Source organism: Montipora capricornis, chromosome 14 (assembly GCF_036669925.1).
Source record: "Montipora capricornis isolate CH-2021 chromosome 14, ASM3666992v2, whole genome shotgun sequence".
In the NCBI taxonomy this organism is placed as follows: domain Eukaryota; kingdom Metazoa; phylum Cnidaria; class Anthozoa; order Scleractinia; family Acroporidae; genus Montipora; species Montipora capricornis.
Window position 1 is genome coordinate 29,894,723 of NC_090896.1, and position 17,500 is coordinate 29,912,222.

Below are 17,500 nucleotides of genomic sequence, written 5' to 3' on the forward strand. Positions count from 1 at the left end.
TGTATAAAAAAGTTGGGTTGTTGGTAGCCTGCAAACGCAGACGTATTTCCGGCGGTCGTTTCTCTCCCCCGAAAAGTAACGTCTGCGAGTTCGAGCTGTAAAACGACTTCTGTGACGTAAAATCTTTTGTTAGGTTTTTGACCAATCAAATTGTATGATAGAAGCAAGCTCGAGTTACTCTTGTGCGACTTCGCGCAATTGCGTGTCTGAAATTCAAGCAATACAGGCAAGATTCTCAGTTGTGGAGCGTGATTATGAGTGATACAAACAACCATGAACGAAACTCCCAGGAAGATTTCTCACGATTGTGAATGCTGCATTCTTTGTAGAGGGAAGTTCTCGGCGGCTAAGGAGAAGATACGTGTGTTTGGTAAAAGCAATGTTGACATATGTTCTTTGGTATATCGTGCCACAAACGTTGATCTTTCTGTTTACGTCGACTGTGAAAAGCTGGCCATTTGTCGCACGCAGTGCTACAATCGTATTGTGCGATTCAATAATGCCCTGCAAAAGGTGGACGAAATTAGCGAAGAATTTAGGGGATATTTTGGCGGTAATGTTTCCCTTCGTGTAAAAAGGATGGCGAAAGACAATTGCAACACACTGGAGACGAAAAAAAGTCTGGATTTCGGAAGTGCGGCCGCTACTGATTTGCATGTTGCGGAAACCACAGCGGAAATCATATCGTTGCGAGTCCTGGAATTGGTCCACGTCCTATCCAGTTTGGTGCCTTCGTTCCTACGCAGATTCCAGTACAAGTATTTATTCCATCAAACCGCCAAAACTTAGTTCAAAGAGCTTTTCCTGGTTTTAGCCCAAGATATACGTCAACCCCGCTTCGCATAGCTGAAAGTTAGAACAAAATATCCTTTCCAGAAACGGACGCAAAAGAAACGAAAGTTCGTCTTACAGTGGAATATCCCAGCAAATCAATCTGCAAAGAACTGAAAGACGACTTTGCATCTCTCGGAAAAGCGATTGTCGCATGGCTCCTGCCAGCCAATTGCCAGAGCCGTGTGGAAAAATGAGACGTTAAAGAAATATTCATTGTGGAAAAAGTTTTGCAGCTGATGACTCTACAATTGAACGAATTGTTCTCTAGACGAAAGCCTTCACTCCTCAGAGCGACAACAAAAGAACACTTAACACAATTTGATTTTCAGAAATTGATCTCTGAGTGGAAAGAAAGAGCTCCCATTTTTTATGCCTTCTTGGTTACATGTGCGAGCTCTCAACAGGAAAATCCTGAATGGTTCCCCAATGTTGCAGTGGCTGGATCAATACTGCTAAAGCAGCGAAACCCCCACATGAATGGATGTGCCACAATTTTGGGGCTGCTTCTTAAATCAAGGTCTTTAGAGGTTAGTTCGATTCCCTGATTGATTTTTTAATTCAAACACAATTTTTTTACATCTTCTACTGGATGATGTATTTTCTGGTGTGTGTGTGAATTCGTAGATGATTGTATAATTGAACAATGTGTTTCCTTTTGTGAGTTCTTTGATTATTTCACTGAAATTTATTTGAAAACGCCGCCTTTGTGGTTAGCAATTTCTGCATGATAATTTCTTGCTCAAATATGTGGAGATTGCGCCCTGTACATTTCAATGTTGGAATGTATGGAAATAAATGTGCGGGGAATGCTAAAATCCTGTCAGATCGCAGGCTATAATTATGCCTGAGATAGTTTTGTAAACTGCTTCTAACAATTCCCTTTTTCTTACCGGTTATAGCTATTAAAAGCAACTGGTTGAGGTAGGAGGATTTTGAAATAGTGCCAAAATACAACAGATAATCTAATGAGTACAACATAGTAATATGACATTCCACTGGTGTCAAAGGCTTCTCCTATTTACCCTGTTTAACTGTTATTTTTGTAGGCAACACTGGATCGCCTGGCAAAAATGAAAGTAACTTGTTCCAGTAGTAAGGTTCGCAATAAGTTAGATATCATTTGGGAAAAGCATGATCAAGGTGTTTTAGATCTGAAGAAAGAAATGGCCGTTTTTATACTAGAGACGCATAATCCGTCTGGGACGAACTTGGGCAAACATTTTTTCTGCGTCTGTTAAATTCGTCTAGTGTAAAGACGGGCACGGGACGCATTATGCGTCTGGACGAAGTATCTACTTTAATGCGTCTTCGAAGACGCACTAAACTGGATAGTTCGTCCAGACGAATTATGAGTCTTGCGCCCGTCTTTATACTAGACGAATTTAACAGACGCAGAAAAAATGTTTGCCTAAATTCGTCCCAGACGAATTATGCGTCTCATATAGTTCGTCCCGTCTTTACACTAGACGGATAACATGAGAGACGCATAATTCGTCTGGACGGATTATGCGTCTCTAGTATAAAAACGGCCAATGTCTACAGCCCAGGAGTTTATTACAGAAAAGGCATCACAGGTTACCATGTTGGATGGCAATTGTCGCAACACTTGATCTTTTATCAGGCTGTTAAGCGGAGAAATCACGACGATGATATTATTCTCGTCAGTTGACTGCAAGCACGAGTATACCAACGGCAAAGCATGGTAAATCAACGACTTTCCAAAACCCGTTGGAAGATTTACAAAAATATCCTTCTTCTCTTGTACAATGTATTTGATGGACTCCTCCTGGTGCGTATTGAAACTGTCAAAACCAAAAACATTGCAAACCTGGTTGAACGCGTCGTTGAACTCTTCTTCCAGTGTGTCCGCCATTTTTTCGTCACGAGAATACGTGGCTACCGCGCAGGAATCCTGCGAGTTAGTTCTGGATTTTTTAGAGCTAAACGGTGATTGGTGAATAATTCTTACGTCACAGAAATCGTTTTGCAGCTCGAACTCGCAGACGTTACTTTTCGGGGGAGAGAAACGACCGCCGGAAATACGTCTGCGTTCGCAGGCTAGGTTGTTGGATGAGGAAAGAAAATTTTTTTTTTTTTTTTTGTCATTTTGTTCGTCTTTCTCTTCTTGGTATTGTAAATAGTGTATTGTATTAGTAGTAGTGGATGTGCGGTAAAATAAAAATAAAAAAACAAAGAAAGAAAATGTGTGTGGCGTCATTGTTTCACTTCTAAAATTACGAGTTTGCTCGCAGAAGGCATCATACTACTTCAGGAACCCATGAAATGCATCGTCTATCTTTCATACTCAGTCTGGGACTCGGGGACAACCCTTTGTCGAGTAGAGTTATTCATAGAGCGCCTTTCGTGGGGTTCTCGAGGTTAAAAGCCCAATCAAAACACAGCTATGTCAGTGCTGTTGCCTTACGTCATATAACCACTGCACTTTTAGGCCATCCTCCTTTTTTTCTCCGTTTAGCGTCGTCCGACCGACCTAAATTTTTGCCATTTAAAAACAAAAATAATGATGATGTAGTTAAACCATTTTATGTCGCATAGGAGTTTCGGTGGTTGATCCTTTTTCCCATGTTGGGTTCTCGTCTTGTAGTTTTCCAGGTGCCGGAGGCCTCCGATTTGGAGACTACTTGTGATTTTTTTTTTAGGTTTTTTTTTTTTCAATCCGACCGATCGACCCAATATCAGGAAACGCATTTGGCCTTAGCGGGAAAAAAACGTCTCTGAAAATAAATATACTCCAGAAAGGTTTGTTTGTATGAAGGAAAAAATGAAGAAAGGCTAGAGGCTGAGGCTCCATTTGATGCAATCACAAATTGACTTCAAAAAGTAAAAAAAACTTGTTAACCTTAGATAAATCTCCAAGCTTTGATAACGAGACAGTTATTAGCAATCAAAAACTGATAAATTCTTGGGTGGTGAAAGTACTAATGGTCCCCCACACATTCTTTGTAAAATTTCGAATTTTCAAAGCATCATTGCTCAGAGATTATCTTGTATTTTGCGTTTAAATTTACAGACAGCTCATCATGCAATGGACTTTCAATACTCAGTATTTTGTTCACGGACAACTGATTAGAAAACGTTAGCCTTATGCTAATGTGCCAAAAAATGTCAAAAAAGATTCCGGAGGGTGTTTTGTGCAGGTTGGAAGTCATTGCTTTACCAAAACTGAAACCGGCCTGAACCTTCACAACTTGGGCTTAAACATTACTTTTAGGCCTAATGTTAGCATTGGTAACGGTTTGGGTTGTTTCAGGTATGGTGAAACAATGACCTGCAACGTGCAGTTTACACTCTCTGCAAAGATTCCCCTATGACAAATTAAACCATACCAGGAGACCATGACTAGGAGCCTCCATATACACTGGGTGCTTACCATTTAGCCAAATAATCCGGATGGAATGATCGTTGCATAAAGGTAAGCGATTTTCCGGATTTAATGACCAACCGGATGAGAATGGCGCTTACCATTTACTACACAGCATTCCATCCCGCATATTTTACTCGATCTTGTGAGAAAGGGCCTGGAAACGGAAGGTTCTCGCAAATGGTAAGAGCATTTTGCGAATTCCGTTCCGAACGGAAAAAGAGGACTACCTCTGGAGGTTGTCCACAATTTCCGAAAAGATTTTCCGGAAAATTGCCTTTCCATTTGACCTCAAACCGAAATTTCCGGATTTTTTGGCTAAATGGTAAGCACCCACTATATCCTTGAGTCAACCTTTGCCCGTATCTTTCTATTTTTAGAACGCCACGAGTTGTTCGGATATGCACGCACTGTTTAAAATGGCCAATCAGAATAAAGTCATTGTCTAACGAAGACAAAAATAACAAAAACAATGTACACAAATTGTGCGAATTTATGTAAATTGATGTAAATGTGAATCTCCTGCTGAAGGGTTGGTTCTAAAAATAGAATGATACGGGAAAAGGTTGACTCATAGGGCTTGTATGGGGGAGGCAAACTATTACTCATGGGCTCCTGACCATACTCTGAAAAAAAAAAACATGGTTTACTCTTCGTCTATTACACCCAGCTTGACTTCAACCGTCTTTCATAATACTTTTGACGATTTGTCTCAGAAACACGGCTAGGTTTCTTCTGAGTGGTGTAATAGTTTTAGAACTAAACAGGGAGCTTAAGAAAGAAATTAAAAACATTAGTAGAAAATGATGATATAATCACTATCCTTTATGATATGCCCATCCAGACAGATAGAACAATGACATTAAAACGTCCAGACATTGTGATCAAGAATAGGTGGTTAAACAAATGTACCCTTATTAATATTGACGTGGCCATATCATAAGATAAAAACACTCTCCTTAAAGTATCAAAGAAACTCTCCAAATACAAGGATTTGAAGATAGAAATAGCATTATGTTGGCGTAGTGTCCCAAAAATAAATTGGTAGGGGCGGTTCCAGAGTAAGAATAGAGAATGAAAGATTCACTTTTTAATGCTCGAGTTGTCGTCAAAGCCTCAAATTTGGTGATTTCACGTTCTTATGCGGAGTACGTACAGAACGATTACTTTTCCTCTTTTAACTAATGATATATACCACACGATAGCCTCGGTGGAGATTAGCTTACTCCCGTCTTTGATCTTGCTTAATTTAGGGTTTAAAACTCTTTTGCTTAAATCTGCGCAGCGTGAAAACATCCATGAAAGACACAACAGTCATGACGCAAGCATTGTGTGCGTTATATGCAAATCTTGAGTTTGCAAGTTTCCACAGCAGGTGCGCGTTCATCCTGAACAACTTTCTCATTCATTTTGTGGCGTATCATTCACAAAAATCTTCCTTACTTGATCATTTGTTTACCAAACAAATCCGGCGACTTCGGCTCGGCACTTTCTAGCTCTTTCTTCCTAAGGGCTTTTAACCTTGCAAAATGCGTTACTTCGAGGGCACATTACTGGAAACAGTCAAATTATGTCTATATTCAGTCTTACCGTTCACCCAAAGCTGGCTAGAAATTTACTGTTGACATAGTCTCAAGATTGGTTAAAAGCAAATTGTTTTATGCTCTAATGAGTTTCAGTTTTGAAGTCGTTCAATCTAATAAGTAACATGTCGCATGTCGCGTTTTATTGTGGTTAAAACCACGCCGCTTCGCTTCGTGGTAAATTTAACCTGACAGTATTAAAACACTCCCAGAAGCCGTTTAGCCAAGGTTCGACTAAGTTCGTTCCACAGGTCACGCCTGTCATTAAAATTAAGTCTACTTTCTTACTTTTACGAAACAAATGACTCACAATTTCGCTCCATAGCCAGGTTCTTCACCGAGACCCAATGGTTTAGCTTCATTCCTTGCAAAATAACTACGGGAGCTAACTAAAACTGAAGATTCATTTTCCGCAGAATGAGCGTGGTGACATAAGCATAAATTAAAAGAGTTTTACAAATTCACAGCCGGTTGCCGAGCAACACCACCAAAGTGTTATATGAATTGCTCTATTTGTGCTCAGACGAGGTGAGGAACAATCTTCAAACAGAACATTCGTCTTTCCGGCTTGTCTTTCATATACCGGATCCGAAGTAATTTATGTACATAAAACAGAAGAACAAAGAGAACATAGCAATACTTAATTATCAAGGCGTAATCTGAATAACAATGGTTCATTTGTCCTGCCCATTTTAGTCCGGTATATGAAAGTCTACCCGTCTTTCCCCAAATCCTTTAAATAGTGAGTGCTGTATGTATACCACAAGATAGTCTCGGTGGAGATTAGCTTACTCCCGTCTTTGATCTTGCTTAATTTAGGGTTTAAAACTCTTTTGCTTACATCTGCGCAGCGTGAAAACATCCATGAAGATTCATTTTCCGCAGAATGAGCGTGGTGACAGCCATAAATTAAAAGAGTTTTACAAATTCACAACCGGTTGCCGAGCAACACCACCAAAGTGTTATATAAATAGCTCTATTTGTGCTCAAGATCATGCGATTTACTATGCAAATAAAAGACGAGGTGAGCAACAATCTTCAAAAAACATTCGTCTTTCCGGCTTGTCTTTCATATACCGGATCCGAAGTAATTAATGTACATAAATACACCACACCACCAAAGTGTTATATAAATAGCTCCAAAGGCCATTGAGGTAATTTAGGTTTGCTAAAAGAATGAATCTAATCTATAAAAGAATGTGTAACCATTAATTATAACATAGTGCTGAGACAATTGGCTAAGGACGGTGCGTAGTAATTCAAAGGTATTTTTGGCGGTTTATTGACAATGCGGGAAAAGCCGATCTTAACAAGTGTTATTGAAATCCAAAAAGAAAATTGGGGGTAACCACACATTTTTCAAAGATGATTAATCAACAATAATTGTAAAAAGCTTTAAACTTTTAAACTACAAAGCAATGTATGGCGTTCTTTTCCAAACTAAAGCTCAATTATCTCTGAGAAATGTGTGGTTACCCCCAATTTTCGTTTTGGAAAGCAAGAGCACATGCCAAGTTCTGCTTTCTCCGCATAGTTTTAAATCGCTCAAAAATACCCCTGTATTAAAGGGGCTAGGTCACGCTATTTTAGGTAATTTTGTTTAATGTTGTTAATTATGAGCTCTAAACGTCAAATTGGCACAGCAAGAGTCTTTCATTTGCAAAATCACGGCCACATAACAACTGAGAATGATTTTCCAGCTGTGTAAATGACATTTTGATATAGACTGATATAAATTTGAAAAAAGGTGGGCCGACGTTTTTCAAATTTAGCCAAATTCAATCCATTTCAATCCTCTCCAGTTTTGTCCATCCATGTCCCTTCTTGGCTTCCCTGTGTTTTGTTAGAGTTCTTCTATGGTTTTGAACAGTTATTTTGATATTTTAGTGAATTCTATGACCATTCGATCAGTGCTGAAATTGCCTAAAATTGCGTGACCTAGCCCCTTTAATAAGCACCACCAATAGGAGACACCGCGGCAAAATGAGTGCGCATGCTCCGCTTCGAACACATTTGATTCATTTGATTCGAGCTTTTGAGCTCTTTGTTTTTGAGTTTATTCGGCGGTGAAGGAAAAGTTCTATTGGACCTTTTGATGATCAAGATCTCACGCTCAACAGGGACTCGACAGAAAAACTAAACAGTAGTTCCGAGTTGTTTCCAACGAGAAAGTCAAAAGAGGTAAGCTTATTTTAGGCATGAAATATTTATTTGTTTATGTCGTTTCCATGGAAGTTATCTTTGCCAAACCATGTTTGCTCGTGTTTCGGTCACACCGTTGAAAACCTAAAAGTTGTAAATTTTAAACTGATAACATTTTTCGTTTACTGTTTTTCGCCCAAGGGCAATTCCTCTGAAAACGCGGAGGGTTTTGACAGAACAGAAGTTTTAACCTCTGACATGTGATACCAGAGCCATGGATTTTTCTGTGACCTGGTTCTCCACAGCAAGAGCAATGGTTTGTATGCTAGATGGTAATGCTCTTTCTTTTCCAGCTCTGTGTTGCCTTGCAGGACACACCAGGTTGTGGTATGATTAAATTTAATTGATCTCTAGATTTCTGTTGATTTCATTGTCCCAGTCATCTGACCTGAAGAAATCTTGTGGAAAGTGTTGATATCTGGCTGGCTGTCATTTTGACTGCCTTTACTTTCAAGATGTGAGCAACTGTTTTTATCTGCATTGTTAGACAAAACCTCTTATTAAGGGAGTCAGTTAAGTTGTTTAGTTTTTTTATAAAGGGATCTTTACAAATAGGGCACAGATTTCCATGTTTTTTTCAAGTATCTTAAGTGACATCTGTGCATGAAAATGACCAAGTGATAATAATATTATTGTTTTTCTTTGATCAGTTTCCTGTTGTTTCTTAAACATGTCATTTATTCTTATTCCAGTTCATAAGTCTAAAACTCTTCCTGAAGTGTGTGTGCTGATCTGGTCAAACCATGCATGGCAAGCAACATTCCAGATTGTTTTCAGAGATTGTGATGAGGATTTCAGCGTTGAATATTTTATTGGTTTTGTGATGAAAAAAGCCAGGGTTGTTATTCATCTCTCATTTTTTCCTGCATGAGATCCTGCATGATGACAACAGTATTACTGCAAATTAAACGTCACAGATGTGAGCATGTCAGTGATTAATACAAGATGGTTTCCAAACAGCTCTTCAAAATTGTCTAGAAAAGGGACGATAATTATTTACTTGCCACACCTTCTAAGTCAATGTTTGAGCAAGCAAATATAATTTGGTTAATTCAAGTAATACTTTCATTAATACAGCTGTATGTTATTCGAGTCTTTCTCTTGCTGAGCATGGGTTTGGATATTAACTTCTAAGAATGCTTCTACTTGTAATAGTCTTAATAATGAATATACGGTACTTACAACAATAAAATTGGAGAGATATTTGAGTTACTGTATATTGTGTTTTGTGGTAACACATACCATAGTAGTTGTTGTTGTTGAAAAGGAATCAGATAGAGTCATTGTGGGTCCAGATAGAGCCATTGTGGGTCTATCACTGGGTAGTGAAACTGGATCAGTTGTGCATAATAAAATGTTAGAGTATGAAGCAGAATGCCTCTAGTCTTGCTGGATGTATGATTACATTCCTCTCTCAGTATCTTTACACAGTGCAAAAGTTTGGCTGGATTTTTGCTGGTGCAAAGCATGCAAAAGTGAAATGAGTATTTTCCAAACACATGCAGGTGAATGGTTTCTTATTTCATTATCATGATTCTCATGTCTCCCCACCCTCATCCCAGCAAGGCTCAACAAGGTGATCGACAAAGCTGGAGAAAAAAATTAAAGTTACCAGCCAGCTGCAGGAAAAATATTGGAAAAATATTTTCAACGATGGACCACTACCAAACTCCAAGTAAAAGGGAAACATCAAGTAGCATTGGAGTCAAATTTATACTTAGTTTCAAAACTTTTTTGCGATCCTCTCTTAAAATTAAGACTTATTTTCTTTATTTTATTGCCTCGCTCTTGTAAAAGTAACTAGTGTTGTAAAATATGAGAATGGAAGGCAGGTAAGTGACTTATCCAAGTTGCCGAATGAGTGGGATGCGGGCATGAAAAGAACTTAAGCTTATTTCTCAGTTTCAATGATTCCAATGAAACAAACAGACGATTTCCTCATTCAACAGGAGCAACATAAGCCCTCTTCGCAGAAGGAATTATCATTCTGCCCTTGCAAAGATGTTTACCCGGCGTTTTCCTTCTCAGTGCACAGTTTTCCCCCCAGAGGTTTACCAACGCAGAGACCATCGCGACTAATAACATTACGAACTTCGTCTTTTTGCCCTAGCGCTCGAATGCATGGTAAAATTCTCCTGGTTTGAACTATAGTTTTTTGGTTTGAAAAGACACACGGAAGATCAGTCTTTCAGGAAGCTCTCTTCAAAATTTAAACCTTATCAAAGTAGTGTTGTCCTTATCATCGCAAAATGAAAACAAACACAGAGAATTTAAATTGCCGCCATTTTGCCGAGCTGTTGTTTCTATTGCAAATTTAATTGGTACCAGTCCCTCGCGCGTGGAAACGATTCGCGCGTGGCTCAAGCCTGCGCACTCATTTTGCCGCGGTGTCCCAATAGGAAACCCCAGTATCTTGAGATGTGCAGAACTTATGCGCAATAACAATAGCAGGCACCGTCCTTAAATAGTCTATTTTACAGTTAAGTGCTTAGTTACCTGGCTTATGAATGAAAGTGAGGCTGGAGTTGACCTTGTTTTGATAGAAACCTCACTGCTTTTCTTATGTAAATTCTTACTAATTAGCATGACAACAACATAATTATCATAACAAAAGGAGGGAGGTATGTATCATAACAAGATCAACACCAGCCTCACATTCATTTAAGGGCCAGGTAACTAAGCACTTAACTGTAAAATGGACTATTTAAGAGAAACTGTAGCGTGTAAATTTCATGCTTTGGCTTAGATATTTGCAGCTCTTCACAGAATGAGTACGGTAGAATTCGTATCGTTGTCTTGAAACATTTTGATTGATTTAAGGTTTGCTTTATTTTTCAAATCGAAGAAACACAGAGTACGAACGATCTGTTCGAAAGACAAAAACATTAAATCAATTTTCAGAGACGATCATCGCCAAAAGCAGCCTGAAAATGTCAAGCTTAAACGTCCTAGTTGCGTTCACTGCGCTTGAAGGTAATGGTTCTCGCTCAGTTCAATACACTCGCATTACTTGGGTAGACTTTCCCATTGACCGAATGCAAAAATGGGCGCCGACAAATTATTCTTTTGTCTTTGTGTTAATTAGCCTAACTAGCCTCGTTTTACAGCCCAAATTCTTACGCATGTGACCGAGGCTAGTTAGGCTAATTGACACAAAGACAAAAGAATAATCTGTTGGCGACCATTTTTGCATGGTCATCACTTCTTTCCATCCCTCAAACTGACATTTCCCTTTTTATTCAACTTATACGACATACAGTCTACTTTAGACTTCAAATCTACTTCAACAAAACAAAGATTTTAAACAAGCTGAGAAGAGGTAAAGAGTTGAACCCGGATCGGTGGTTTCACCTTGCAGTTTCCGATATCCACTAGACTAACGAGACAACCTTCCGGAAAATCGAATTTTTTAGAGTATTGAAATAGTAGTACCCAGCAAAACAATTGAAAGTTAACCGTCTTCAACGGGGTTTTTAGACCTAAATACTGTAGATCAGCGCGGCATAGCTTAGAAACGCTATTTCTTGTTGAACTAAAGCTGTAATTCTGCCTGTTTTCATTCTTTTTAGAGCAGTAAGCTTGTCAATATTGACCTGGGATATTGAGTCGTGTAATTGTTACGAAATGTCCAATGTCAGTTTGAGGGATGGAGATTAGTGGTGACCTTTTTTTGCATTCGGTCAATACCGGACTAAAATGGCGGAGGACAAAAGTACTATTGCTATTCCAATTGGGCTTGCTAATTATGTATTATTATGCTTGCTTTGTCCTTTTGTTTTATAGACATTTATTATTTTGAATACTTGAATATTCCACAGCGTTTTCAATTTTAGATGAAACGACACCATACCTTGCTAAGCAGTCGCATTTTGACTCGCGAGAGTGTAAATGCATACCCACGGAGGAAACAAAAATAATGTTTCCGAGGAAAGGCTTCGTCCCTTTCATGATTCTTCCAAAGAAGAAGTTGATGCATTGACGCTCCCAGGGGAGCAATCTATACAGCGCCGATTGGTTCCTATGTAACCCGCACGTGATTTCCGGATGATAGATATTTAACGAAGGGAGAAGAATGAGTAGCTTGTTTCAGCAGACGTGAGGGAGGAACACGTAACGAAGCCATAAGAAGGACTGCGTGTGAGGCTACCGACTTGCTTGTTGTTGATCCATTTCCTATTGCATAACAAACTGAAGGCATATGGTGTGAGGCTGCTATTTCTTTGTGTGTTCTTACTGCATGTTAATTGTCACATCTCATCACCTTGCAAAATGCCTGCTGGTTTAATTATCTTGTTCATTCAGTCGTGTTGAATGTAAACAAGACTTCAGAACGCTTTGTAAAGGAATCAACTGGAGGTTGTCGGCATTCACAAAAGTGTCTTTGTCGATTCTAAAATCTTTCAGGTATGGATGGAGGGTAGTCAAAAATGCGGAAATAAATTCAAACTTCCTCAGGTAGGCATCTAATTTTTCAATCACGTTATGGCTCATTTTTTACAGATTATAATAGAGTCAAATTCCCAAAAGACTTTTTTCTCTATTTTTCTGTGCACCAACATGGCCCCTGTGACGTCACGTGAAAATCATCTATTGGTTTCCATGTAGCGGAAAAGTGTGTACGAGAGGAGTACGAATATTTCACGATATTTGTACAGTTAGTTATTTGTATAATAGAGAATTGGTTTGACTGTTGAGGTTCTTCAAGGTCCTTGCCACATACAAATCTGTCACACGTTCTGAGTTGTTTACAATTCACTTTTTAAATTATAAAAAAATATAGTGCGAAAAAGTTTGATAATAAATAGCTCATGAGATGTTTTGTTGTGTAGTATCGCAGCTGAGTATTTATACTAGTTGTTTGTTTTTTGCACAACTTGTAAAAATACTGAGTCAGCGATCTAAACACCAAAACATCTAATAAGATATATAATTTATTTAAGGCTACTGTCAACCTTCAGGGGTTTTGGAAAATCGTTGCTTTTAAAGGAACCCAGGAAAACTATATACCACTGGGAAGCTAATAATTAATAACCGCTTACTATGCGAGTGCGAGGGCCGTACTGCATGGGGAAATTTAGCCCTCGGTCGTGGCTGTACGGACCGAGCTCGCGAGCACAATATTCCCCGGTTCGCGTCGACCAAGTGAGGTTAGTAAGTTGATTATAAAATGGCATTGTTTCTTTGACAAAAGGTGGTCAAGCTTGGACGCTGGTAAGCTTTCAATTTTCTCTTTTTTCATACCATTAATAACAATAATAATAATAATAATAATAATAATAATAATAATAATAATAATAATATTTCTTATATAGCGCCTATCCATGTAGACGTGATCTGAGCGCTTTACAAGTCATAAAAAATAAAAATTAAAAATCCAGGAGGAACTCAGTTTTTTCTTTATTCAATTTTAGTTTGTTGATACTCATTCATTTGTCCAAATCAGTCAGGCATAGCTCGATACGTTCAACAGCTTCAGTCAGTTCCAGGTGATTATTTGTTGAAAAGGAAACGTAAAGTTGCGTATCGTCAGCATAGAGGTGAAATTGCAAGTTATGGTGTCGAAATAAGTCAGCTAATAGTGCAGTATACAATAAATAGAGGATAGGTCCAAGCACAGAGCCTTGGGGTACTCCACAACTGAGCCACCATCTTGAAAGCTGAATTTCCAAGTGAAATAAAGATTAGGCTCGACACACAGTGCACCGTCTGGATCACATGTGGCGCCAATGTCATTCCAAAGTTGGACTTAACTCAATTACGTTTTGCACATAAGTGGAGCGACGTCTGAACCGGGCCTGAGTGAGCTCAATTTATCCTGAAAGGGCGCATGGCTTCGATAAACTTTTTTTTCCTAGATTGCAGGGGGTAGTGCGGCCCAGCCGAGTTAGGACAATTTCCCTAAGATTGGGGGATCCCGGGTTCAAAACCCGTTATTACTACCCGTTGAATTTCATCCTGGTTATCGGCTCCACGTGTAACCAGCCAATTGGTTTGCCTCCGGGCACTTGTGATTTTTAACCGTATTTTTGTTTTTCTGTCGTTTCATTGATTGTGTTTCATTGGCCCTGAAAAGCACTTTGGGGGAATGGTCAGTTTAGTATGATTTTTTTTGCAGGCCTGATTACTGAGTGCCCGTGAGCTGTTAAGTCAAGTGCCCCATGCCATTGGGTCAATTTGTACTCAGTGAAATTGGCAAACTCACACATCAAGGAAACTAAAATATATATATTAAGATAGCCTGCAGCTCCAAGGAATTGAAATAAGCGACTGGCTCTCGGTAAAAGACCCTCTCCACGGAGCAAAACCGTAAGTTATTTCTTTTAATAAGTTTGTAAATGACTGAAAATGACTTTCTGAGATATCACCGATCAAATACCAACACAAATTGTGTAGTTACTCAGTTGAAGTTGCTTATGAACTATAAAAAGTACTGTTTAATGTAATAAACTAACAGGGGTGTTAATAACCGGGTCGATCGGGGCACCTCATGATTTTGCCAAGATGATCACAAAGCATAAGCGGTGAGTTGATTTATGGCCACTGAAGTTGAACACTATGTATGAACCTTGAGGCTGTCAATTGTAATTTTCTCAGAAATTTATCACAGAATCACCGAAAAGAACTTTGCGTTTCATGTGTAAACTTTTCCATTGGAATAGGGAGATTAAGCCAAGCTAAGATTTCAGCTTCTACCTAAGACTAAATCGGATAATATCTATTTTGTAATTAACGTGGCTTCGAACCTATTTTCCGATCCGTTGGGTAAAGAAGATTTTTGTGAAAGGCAGGCTAAAGACAGAATCGAAAAAAAAACTGGTAAGGATGAAAGCGGCGCATCTGCTGTGGAAACGTGTAAAATCCCAGATTTTCAAAGCAACGTTTGCCAAAATTACTCCCGGCCGGCGAGTCTCTGAAGCGTTTCGTCAAGGATGTTTGAATGTGATTGCTATGTTCAAAGAGATGATGGCAGCCGGTAAGGTATGCTTACAGCGCCATTTAGACATTTGTAGGGAATAAAATGCATTTGATTAAATTAAGACACGCATTGGGCAAGAGTGATTTTTATTTTTTAATTCCTGTTCTTCCGCGCCATTAATTGCATTGAAGATATTTCACACGAAAATATTTTTAGGTGGTTTGCAAACAATCTTTAGTGACACAGATAACAATGATGTCATGTGCACTTGTGGACGAACAAAACGAGCTAATGAAAGGTCTTTTGTTTTCGTTTCACCAACATGGCGACGATGACGTCACGTAGAAACCATCAATACGGAAATTGTTACGTCATTAATATTCTATATGTATGGCTTATAGACCATGCTTGTTCGGTCAAGATAGCTGGATGTTGGCCAAGTTCTTTTTTTGCGTGTTTATCATAAACACGCAAAAAAGAACGAGGCCAATATCCAGCCATCTTGACCGAACAAGCTTGGTCAATAAAGGATTTATTATATGGGGTAAAACACCAAAAAATTATCTTTGATCTTGCGGGAGCAAGCAATTTTCAAATAATTAAAAATCCTTGGAGGCTCGCTTACAACGAATTTGGATACGGATGGTCAACCGTTCACTTGAGACTCGATACGGTGAGAGCAAATAAGTGAAAGGTTGATGACCAGCCGGTACGAGTGACAACCTGGGAATTTGAGAAGTCGCTTAATTAAATCGCATTCAATCTGGCAAATAACCAGACAAAAAGCAAGAAAGTCACCAAGACAATAAAGTAGGCTTTTCATTGAGATCTTTTGCGTGTAAATGTATAGTTTGTTATCGAGATTTCCATACAAATCCTTATAATGTCTGGACTGCCTGTGGTCGCGCCAGTTCGTGTCGTTGAAAACAAGAAACATCGCCAAAAGCCTGATCGTCGTGTGGTGTACCGGGTGATTTTACCAAGTGAAACCGCTAAAATTACCTTTTTACTTTCATGCAGTGGAGTTGTTTAGACATTGGAGAATCACTTTAGCGGAATTTTTGCGGTTCAGTTATTCAGCAAGAGGAATACAACAATTCTGAAGTTTACGATCTAGGTGACATTCTTTCAGTGCTGAAATTCATGCATTCCTTTAAACTAACTTTTACTTTGTCATTTTCGATTTGTAAGGATACCTGAGACTCAGAAGTGAAATGCTCTTGTAAAGATGCTTGTGCTCAAAAAAGTGCCACAGGCTGCTGTCTTTGTGGAGCGGCGAGCAAAACGTGTTCGCCGCAGCAATTCGACATGTTGTTCAATATTATTTGACTTCAAACAGAAATATTTTAAACAAATGTAGACATAAAATACTACCAAAAAAATATGAAATGATAAGTAGAGAACGCACTCAAATCAGGACCCTGAAAGATTTATTGACGGATAGCCTTTAACGAAGAAGATTTTGAAAGGCTTTCTAAGATTTTTCAGTTTCTTTTAATTTCGTGATACACGAATTATTATGCGGGGCGCGCGATGCATTATGCGAGGCGCGTCTAAAGAAATTTTGTTTAAGCCAAGCTGTCAGTAAGGATCGCCAGATGCATAGATTAAAATTGCATTATAGAATTTAAAACATTATAAAGTATAAGAGCTGTGTATTCTTTGATTGCCCACACGTTGTAGGACAGCCATGTTGGTGCCAAAACAATAATAAAAACACCTCATATGCATTCATTCTCGTCCCCAGAGCCTAGGGTCGACTCAAGGCTCCGGGAAACTCTATGTAGGAGAACATACGCCGTAGGGTTCTCATAGCCAAAAGTTGACTTTTTGAATCTTACGGCGCCTGCTCACTCCTCGTGCTAACATGAATGCACCAATTAGAGACGCTTTTGATTGTTATTCACGAAAACCAATGAGAAGACATTTTGCTTCAGGGTTCCCCAGAGCTCTTCTATCCCTGAGTCAAGAGAAGAGCTCTGGGGTTGAGATTGATATGCATTGTGAATGTTAAAAAAACCTCCTTAAGGCCCATTTTAAACGTCGTATTTTACATGTGCCGAATCTATAATGCAAATGAAGGAAAACAATAGATTTTTTTCATTTGCATTAGATTCGGTACATGTAAAATGCGACGTTTAAAGCGGGCTTAAATATTTGAGTTAATTGTCTTGTCAGACGAGTCAGAGTTTTGCATTTCATTTACCTTTATTTATACTACTCACAAGACTAACAAAAAACAAATGATAGTAAAAACAAGTGAGCAAAGCAAAGACGTCTTGAACTGATTCTCAGCCTGGCATGTTCTCAGTATGTTCTTAATTTACTCTGGTAATATCTCAGCCTGAACGTTAAGAAAGATTCTTAAAAGAAAGGTCCTTATAAAAAAGAGTATACTGTTCCTAAAATTACGCTAAAATTGTGAATAACGAGAATTTTCTGGAATTCAAAAATTTGCAGTACTTTTTCTATATTGCTTGGAAAATTATTCCAAGGAACTGTAATCGGTTTCGGTGCACGGTCTTGGTTAGTCTCCTTTGCCCGACCCGAGCGGCCGCAAAGGAAACTAGGTCTTGGTACAAA

At 38.8% G+C, this 17,500-nt stretch overlaps 2 protein-coding genes across 4 annotated transcripts in view; one reads left to right on the top strand and one right to left on the bottom strand.

Annotated features, from left to right (window-relative positions):
* Positions 1-6,359, bottom strand: part of LOC138032323 (beta-1,3-galactosyltransferase 1-like) — an 11,536-nt gene extending 5,177 nt beyond the window's left edge. The window contains exon 1 of one of the 3 annotated variants that reach the window (XM_068879980.1): positions 6,110-6,359. The gene's annotated coding sequence lies outside the window, so the exon portion shown is untranslated. Of the gene's footprint in view, positions 1-3,259; positions 3,728-6,087 lie in introns of those variants that run through there. The other 2 variants (XM_068879981.1, XM_068879982.1) reach the window with 2 other exon arrangements.
* Positions 6,360-12,110: 5,751 nt separating this feature from the next.
* The window catches only part of LOC138032889 (beta-1,3-galactosyltransferase 1-like), a 16,453-nt gene continuing 11,063 nt past the window's right edge, over positions 12,111-17,500 (top strand). Inside the window, exons 1-2 of the mRNA XM_068880595.1 lie at positions 12,111-12,456; positions 14,117-14,307. The gene's annotated coding sequence lies outside the window, so the exon portion shown is untranslated. The remainder of the gene's footprint in view (positions 12,457-14,116; positions 14,308-17,500) is intronic.